Source organism: Elephantulus edwardii, unplaced genomic scaffold (assembly GCF_000299155.1).
Source record: "Elephantulus edwardii isolate Elephantulus edwardi_28Jun2011 unplaced genomic scaffold, EleEdw1.0 scaffold00210, whole genome shotgun sequence".
NCBI classification, from domain to species: domain Eukaryota; kingdom Metazoa; phylum Chordata; class Mammalia; order Macroscelidea; family Macroscelididae; genus Elephantulus; species Elephantulus edwardii.
The window spans coordinates 1,772,994-1,782,545 of record NW_006399960.1 but is presented as its reverse complement, the minus strand read 5'-3'; the positions used below and the strand labels follow the sequence as shown (position 1 = coordinate 1,782,545).

General features: G+C 40.8%; 1 pseudogene; it reads left to right on the top strand.

The window, feature by feature from the left end:
• Positions 1–3,784: 3,784 nt before the first annotated feature.
• On the top strand, positions 3,785–8,252 carry LOC102868312 (annotated as a pseudogene).
• The last annotated feature ends 1,300 nt before the right edge of the window (positions 8,253–9,552 follow it).

Genomic DNA, 9,552 nt, shown 5'->3' with positions numbered 1-9,552 from the left:
TTTTTTTTAAAAAAACCCAACTATTGTCATTGGGCATTTACAAGGGGTGTGGTGTTATGTGGTTGGTTTTGTGTTGGGTTCCCCCACCACAGTTGTTGATGCTCGAGAAATTAAATAAACCATCGTAAAAATAATTTTGTCCAGGTGGTAAATAAATCAGTTGAAGATAAACAGTTCTTTGTGGCAAATAAAAAACACATGTATTACCTAGTGGACCTAAAATGTTACCATTCATCAAATAAATGTCACGGATGTGTTAAGATTTACATATATGAGGAAAAATAAAGAAAAACTTGAAGAATTTTATATAAATTAGAGCAGAACTGAAGTTCATATCAGGTGAATATGGTGATTTCTCCATCAGGAAGTGTATCTGCTGTTTCCTCTTAATTTACAGTGTGTTAAATATTACTAAATATGATAATCAAACTTCAACTAGAGAAGTAAATAAAAGGTATTATAGTGGGCACAATGATAGCTAGAAAAATACCTGATTACCAATATAATATGGAAGCAGCAGTAATGTCTACTCATATATGTTGTTTGTTCATGTGCATGAGTATATGTTTCTAGAGTGTATTTATATGCAGTAAATATTTTTATTTGACTTTTTGCTGTAGTATATACTTCATTTTACTGCCTAAAACTCAGACATTCTCATCTATGTCCTTTCTGCATTTATATAGTGGATTATGCTACATTATTATATTTCTATATTAATATGTTATTTTATAATTTACAACTGGAGCAACACATCAACAGAGAACTGCCAGATGTGCAGGTTAGACTTAGAAGAGGTCGTGGTACCAGGGATATTATAGCTAATGTTAGATGGATCTTGACAGAAAGCAGAGAGTAGCAGAGGAATGCTTATCTGTGCTTTATTGACTATACAAAGACTTTTGACTGTGTGGATCAAATAAGATGTGGCTGACTCTGAGAAGAATCGGAATCTCAGAATATTTGATTGTGCTTTTTGACTGTGTGGATCACAACAAGCTACGGCTGACTCTGAGAAGAATGGGAATCCCAGAACATTTGATCGTGCTAATGCAAAACCTATACTTGGACCAAGAGGCAGTCATCAGAACAGAGCAGGGAGACACTGAATGGTTCAAAATCAAGAAACGGGTACGTCAGGGATGTATTTTGTCTCCATACCTTTTCAATCTGTATGCAGAACAGATCATCCAAGACGCTGGCCTGTACGAGGAAGAATGTGGCATCAGGATTGGTGGAAGAATCATCAACAACCTGAGTTGTGCAGATGACACAACCCTGCTTGCTGAAACTGAGGAGGACCTGAAGTGCTTGCTGCAGAAAGAAGGTCAAAGACTGCAGTTTTCAATATGGATTGAAGCTCAACATCAAGAAAACAAAGATTCTCACCACTGGGCCAATTGGCAGCATCAGTATGGATGGTGAAGAGATTGAGAGAGTTAACAGGTTTAGTTTACTTGGCTCCACAGTCAACACTCTTGGTAACGGCAGCCAGGAAATCAGGAGATGAATTGCATTGGGAAAGTCAGCTGTGAGGGACCTCTCCAGAGTACTGACGTGCAACGACGTCAGGCTGGAGACTAAGGTGCACCTGATCCAGGCTATAGTCTTTGCAATTACGTGTTATGTATCAGAGAGTTGGACAGTGAATAGGGATGACAGAGAATTGATGCCTTTGAGTTGTGGTGCTGGAGAAGAATGTTGAATATACCATGGACTGCTAGGAGAACAAACAGGTTTGTCCTGGAGAGGGTGAAGCCAGAATGTTCCCTAGAGTCAAGGATTCTGAAGCTTCATCTGACATACTTTGGGCATGTTGCAAGGAGGGACTGGTCCTTGGAGAGGGACATCATGTTTGGGAGAGTGGAGGGACAGAGCAGGAGAGGAAGACCCTTGATGAGATAGGTTGATTCAGTGATTGAGGTACTGGGAGTAAGTCTGTCAGAGACAATAAGGTTGGCACAGGATTGAGTAGATTTTAGAGCTCTTGTATATAGGGTCACTATGAGTCTCAAGCAACTCGATGGCCCATAAAAATAACAACAACAGCAACAACAATTCTTTCATATGTGCTTTGTCCCTCAATTTAACTATGACTTAGAAATTCCAATTGCTTAAAATACATAATATGTAGAGATGTATTAGTATTTCAGAAACAAACTAATTTACTTATATACAATTGAGTTATCTTAGTAAAATAGATTGATAGCACAAAGAACTAATACAGGAATGTGGAAAAAATATTTAGAATATAATAGTTAGTCCTCTTTACTTCAAATATTTTCATATTTTCTTCAAAGTTTGGAGGCAAGGATTCTGAGGCTCCATCTAACATACTTTGGACATGTTGTGAGGAGAGACCGGTCCTTGGAGAAGGACATCATGCTTGGGAGGGTGGAGGGACAGCGCAGGAGGGGAAGGCCCTCTATGAGGTAGATTGATTCAGGTATAGGTTCCTCATTAGCACAATCAAGTGCTCTGGGACTCCCATTCGTCTCAATGTCAGCCACAACTTGTCATGATCCACACAGTCAAACGCCTTTGCATCGTCAATAAAGCACAAATAGGCCTTCTTCTAGTATTCCTTACCTTCAGCCAGGATCTGCCTGACATCAGCAATGATATCCCTGGTGCCATGGCCTCTTCTAAATCCTGCTTGAATTTCTGAAGTTTCTTTATCTATGTATTGTTCCAGCAGTTTTTGAATGATTCTCAACAGTATTTTGCTTCCATGTGATAACAATGAAATTGTCTGATAATTTCCACATTCAGTTGGATCACCTTTCTTGGGAATGGGAACAAATATGGACCTCATCCAATCTGTTGGCCAGACAGCCGTCCTTCAAATTTCCTGGCATAGACTGTTGAGTACATCCCAGGCTGCATCTGCTAATTGAAACAGTTCATTTGGTATACCTTCGATTCCTGGGTCCTTATTTTTTTTTCCAATGTCTTCAATGCAGCTTCTATTTCCCCCTTCATTACCATTTGCTCCTGTTCACATGGTACTTCCTGAAATTTTTCAGTGCCAATCAACTCTTTCCGGTATAGTGACTCTGTATATTCCCCTCTATCTTCAATGCTTTCTGAGTTATTTCAATATATTGCCATAGCATATTGCAACACTAGCCTTAAATTTGTTTTTCAGTTCCTTCAGCTAGTGAAAAATAGTGTAAGTACAATTTTCATTTCTTTTTATAACATTGACTTAGCAGGAAGAAGTTATTTAAATTTTAATTTTAAATACTATTTTAGTGTACATCAAATGTATCTTGATTTCACCAGAATGCTCAGATTTTATTCCAAAACTGAGCATCTAATGGAAACTTTTAAACAAAAAGTTTTATAGTTATTTTTTTATTTTCAAAAGTCTAGGAATCATCTGCGGTGAATTAAAATCATTTAAATTCATACAGGCTAAGGTGCATCGTGGCCAAGCCATGGTCTTTTTACTACTTTCTATGCATCTGAAAGTTGGAAAATTAATAAGGATGAGAGAAGAAGAATAGATGTCTTTGAGTTGTGGTGTTGGAGAGAGTACTGACTATCCCATGGACTGCCAAAAAAACCAAACATATCTTGGAGAAAATGCAACCAGAGTGCTCCTTAGTGGCAAGGAGAGTTAAAACTTCATCTCACATACTTTGGGCATGTTATTAGGAAGGGACAGTTCTTGGGAAAAGATAACATGCTTGTAAAAGTGGAGGGTCACTCTCTCCAGGCGTCCTCGTGAGAGTGACATCGTCTTTAAACCCCACGTGGCAATATCTGACACACCGCAGTGATGCCCGGGAAAGACAGGGCGACCTGGAAGTCCAACTATTTCCTTAAGGTCATTCAACTCCTGGATGATTATCTGAAATGCTTCATCGTGGGTGGGTACAGACAATGTGGGCTCCACGCAGATGCAGCAGATCCGCATGTCCCTCCACGGGAAGGCTGTGGTGCTGATGGGCATGAACACCATGATGCTCAAGGACATCCGGGACCACCTGGACATCAACCCGGCCCTGAAGAAGCTGCTGCCTCACATCCGGGGGAATGTGGGGTTTGTGTTCACCAAAGAGGATCTCACTGAGATCAGGGACATCCTGCTGGCCAACAAGGTGTCGGCTGCTGCCCGTACTGATGCCATTGCTCCGTGTGAGGTTACCATGCCAGCCCAGAACACTGGTCTGGGCCCCGAGAAGACCTCCTTCTTCCAGGCTTTGGACATCACCACTAAGATCTCCAGAGACACCAATGAAATCCCGAGTGATGTGCAGCTGATTAAGACTGGAGACAAGGTGGGAGCCAGCGAGGCCACCCTGCTGAACATCTCCTTCTCCTTCGGGCTGATCATCCAGTAGGTTTTTGACAATGGCAGCATCTACAATCCTGAAGTGTTTAACATCACAGAGGAGACTCTGCATATCCGCTTCCTGTCCACAATGTTGCCAGAGTCTGTCTGAAGATTGGTTACCCACCTGTGGCCTCAATACCACATTCCATCATCAATGGGTACAAGCGGGTACTGGCTTTGTCTGTGGACACTGACTACACCTTCCCACTGGCTGAAAAGGTCACGGCTTTCCTGGCTGATCCATCTGCATTTGTGACTGCTGCCCCTGTGGCCACTGCCACTACCGCAGCTGCTCCTGCTGCTGCGGCCCCAGCCAAGGTGGAAGCAAAGAGGAGTCGGAGGAGTCGGACGAGGATATGGGATTTGGTCTCTTTGATGAAAAACCAAAAAGCCACCAACTCTGCCAGCTTTGTGTGAAACAAGGAAATAAAGGCTTCATTCTCTTTTAAAAAAAGTGGAGGGTCAGATATAGAGAAGACAACCATCAATAAGATATAGCTACATAACAATTGGCTTCAACATATCTGAGAAGATGAGGATGGCACAGGATAGAGTAAGGCTCAAACCCATTGACCATAGGGTTGCTATGAATCTTGGTGGACTCAACTACACAACAAGAAAGAAAGAAAGCAAATAATAACAAGTGTATGCCAGCACCATTTACTGCCTTTTTATTTTTTTAAGAACTTGAGATGTGGGCCACTTGAAGGGAGCAGAAGAAGCCACCCAATAGCAAGGAAACAGGATTACAATGTTCCAGATCAAGGGTCTAACATTGACTCTAAACCCTGAGGAAATGAAACGGAAGACATGCGAACATGTTATCTCTTCCATATGCAACTTTCTCATCTATGTGGCTCTGCTGTGAGTCACTCCCTTTATCTTAAGGAAATTGGATAGCATACACAGATTTGGCATCACATGTGAAGGCATGACATGCAGATCCTGGTTGAGGTTTCCACTCTCATTTGCAAATGAATAGACTCAAAGACCTAAGAAACTCTCAGAATGAATGGACCTTAAAATTCTACTTGTTAAGAACAATTTGTTAAATAGCTAAAATATAAAACTAGGAAGAATGAAAGGTTTTCTCGTGATCATGTGGCACCTTTATGCCTGTGATATTCAACCTCCAAGAATGTTGTTATAAATGTAAATAATGTCAAAGGTCCTTTTCTAGTAAGTATTAATTGTAAGAGAAGTATGTTTGAAACAAACAAACAAGAACTTGAGATCTTTACATTTAAAATAAAGGGTTGAACTCTGTTATGTGCCCTTGGACACACATTTGTTACGTACAAATAATGTCTCCTTCAGTAATCTATCTTTTACAATTTTTCTTCCTTTATTAGTCTTCATTTTCTTTGTCTTCATCTTATTTTGAAATCTGCAAACTGTAAAGTGGCTAAGCACAATAGAAAGAAAACTAGAAGTGTTATGAACATTTTGAAAAAGAACATGTTAGAAATCTGGGTGAATAAGTTAGAGATCTTAAGGTTAGATCAGAGTGGACTTTTTCCTGCAAGAGTGTTTCACATTCATTCATCTCATCACACAGGCCAAACAGTGGCTTACGTGCTTTCACGAAAGTAGTTGCTGGTAGAATGATTGTAAGGTTGAAAAAAAAAAACCCCAAACCCCTACAATGTAAATGGAACATGATGCACACACATGAAACACAATGTATATGGATGATAAAAATATTAATAAAAAAGAGACACTCTTAGTATAATGGGAGCTCTGGTGGCCTAGTGGCAAGAAGCTGTGCTGCAATCCCCAAGGCACTCAATTCAAGGCCACTGGCTGCTCCGCAGGAGAAAGATGGGCAATCTCCTGTGCGATTAACTGCCTCTGAAAACCTGCCAGAGGGTCAGCTATGGATCAGTTCCAACTCTATGGCATACAACAACAACTTAAAAATAAACAAATAATTAAATAAATATGTTCCACAATTCAGTGCCATGCAGGTTAAAATCACAAGTGTGAAAGATTCTAATAGCAGCATAACTTTTGATCTCAACTTGTGGAGATGTGTGAAGATTCAAAAAAAATTTTTTTGGCAAAAATCAACATGCTTCCTGTGTGATTGTGCCTGAGTGTGTGAAAGCATTATGTAGTTTCATATCAAATAGGGATTTGACTGAAATCTTCTCAGCTGACTTGTCAATTAAACTATGTAATGCTAGGTTTCAAAAGTGAAACCAACTGATGATGAGGATATGTTGGCAGGAATACTAAGCCTGAACCTGATATAGTGCTTAGAACATGGTTAAGCATGTGCTGAATCCATTAATTAATGTTTGGATGATTTTATTAAAGCACTAAGACTGGCTGGCCTATTGCCCTTCCTAATCCTGTGACCTCATTTACAGACAGAGAAAATGGTTAAGTTGAGAAGGTACTCTATGACTTCGTAGTCCACAGTGGATATGTGCACTGTGGGATGGGTGGGATGGATAATGGGCACGCCGTTCACTTCTCAGACAAGAAAAGGAGTGACAAATACTTAAGGAGGTTGGGAAATCAAAGAACAGATTGCTTTTTGAAGGTTCAGGACATTCATGTTTTATGACATTTTCGGCGGTATAACCTAATTAACATGAGAAACGATAGGAAACATCGTCAGATCAGTGGTTCGCCAATCTTGTTTTCTGTCTCTGAAGGTAGACCGATGCTTTGTAAGAATGTGGCAATTTGCATCCATGAAATCATCCTCAGAGGCTAGGGATGTAACTTGAGCCTGTCTAATTTTCCCTTAGTGAACTGTTATGGATCTGTTATCCATGAATTGATCCAAATTCTCCTTGACCACATTCACCTTCTCTTCCTGCTCAGCTTTGAGGCTATAATGAGTTCCATGTGTTTACTAGTCACTACATAAGCAAGGTCTTCATGTTTGTTCTAAAATCATGCCCCATAAGCTTTGGTGTATGCTGTACATTCTAGATTTCCATTGATAAGGTCACAGTTAGCCTGATTATAACCTCTTTGTTTTATATATGTGAATATTATCCCCCCTTTTATGAGGAACAGTATTTTTTTGTCCAAAATAATTAAGATATTTTGGTGAAATCCTTCATATATGAGGCCAAATGGAATACATCAAGTCCTCACTTATTGTCCTAGTTAGGTTTCAAAGACAGGTTGTTGTATGTAGCAAGTCAGCCTAAGTCAAGAATCGGAGGCGACCACACCTTGTCTTTCCCTGTCTCTCACCAACATCAGGACACCCCAGCACATCTAGGGATGCTCTTGTCACAATGGGCTTTTCTTGCCCACCACTCTGGAGCCTGTGGGGGTTGGGGTGATGATGGCAGTTTCCTTCTCCACCACCTGCCACCTCCTCCTGCTGCCCACCTGGGCCGGTACTTTTTTCATCATATATCTCCCTTGGCCCTGAAACCCAACCCACAATTCTCCTCTTTATCTGATTCCTTTACTATCCCTCTCTACTGACCTTCTCAGCACCTTCTGACCTTCTCTTGGCCTCTCGTGCACACTCATGACCTTGACTTGTCCTGCCATAGCTGTTATGCCCTCTGTGGCTGAGGTGTCCAAGACAAAAGGAAGAAGGCATTCTGTGGCCAATCAGGTACTGTCCTTCATATGACAGTCATCACTGGGTCCTCTAGTGTTAGCACTGGAGATGACCCACAGAGGCATTTCCAGCTGCAGCCCTATGTGGGGCCTGAACTACCAAATACACCTCTTAAGAATTTTTCAGAGCTTGCAAAATGAAAAATGTCAGATATGAGATAGTAAGAAAGGAGTAGTTGCATATCCCTTGTTTTTAAGGTTTTGGACAATTGTTTTAGAAGGAATAAGGTTTTTCAGTGCTAGATTTAAAATAACCCCAACTCCCTTGCAGTATTGTAACAATGTGGAAGATTCGATATGCAAACGCTCCTAGCCGGAGCACATACAGACTTCCATAATTCACTCAGATATACCAGTCTAACCCTCAATATGTGATAAAAATTGATTATCCATTTAAAGTTGTTTCATGGTCCATGCATGTGTTTCCACTGGTGTTTTAAGTGGCTTTACACAGAGTGAAATAGCATTACTTAAACAGTAAAGTATAAACATAATATGGCTCGTTTATTAAGGTCCCAATGCTGCAGCTGGAAGGCATCCCAGGAAGCCCTAATGCATAGGAAATATCAATGTCCTTGACTTCACACCTGCTGAGACAAATGGGACACCTCTATGTGGACTATAATCCTTCTTCCTTTTCAAGCAATAGATGAGATACCTTTCTTTTCTCTCTCCTTCTAATAGAATGTGTCTCTAATCAGCTATACAGTGTTTACATGAGTCGTTGGTAATAAATGCTGTAGCTATATTTTCAGAGCGGATGGACCTCAATTCAATGCAATAGGCTGAAGTTGTCAACTTGGTGAATGTTTTTTGTCGAAGAGGTAGAGTGTGGTCAGCAAGAGCTCTTCAAACAAACAAAAGCACAAGCCAAATAAAGCAGTTAGGCTTTTGCATAAAAAACTTACAAGAGTACCAGAATCTGATCTACTCTCAGTCTTGGCTATAGCCAATGTATCCAGGATGCTAATTATGACAGATAGATATTCTTAGCACCTCACCCATATCTCTTGAGCAATCATCATCTGCAAACCAATAAGATGGTCTCTAACTGAACACATCTGCAACTGTAAGACTCTGCTTTGGGGCTTCCTCTGGCTGCCAGAACCCACTAGGCTCACCTGTAAGTCAGGCTGACAGTGCCAGGGAACCAATGAACAAGTTGACAAATACCCTTGCTTATTAGTACCTCGGGGGAAATAATTCCAAGATATGTTCCTTACTGTCCCTGAGAGATCCCGGGAAAGGATTGAGCTGCAATTTCCCACAGTGGTAACCTGCTCAATAGCACATGTCTTACTGGCTTTTTTCCCCCTCCTCGTCTTTCCCCTATCAGTGCTTCCTGGTGTTTCTTCCCAGATAAACTCTTTGCTCTCACATTCTTCTCTTGAGGTCTGCATCTGAGGCTTTAGATGGTTGTATATATTCTGTGGCTCACCCTCAGGGTAACTGAATCAGAATTTCAGGGTAGTGAGCCCAGGAAATCTGTACTTTTAACAAGTACTAGTGAGTCTTGTGTATAGCTTAGCCAAAAATGAATGCCTTGCAATCATTGACCACAGTCTCTTAGTAAATAACAAAATGAGGCAGGGAGCTAGGAATGGATTTTCAGA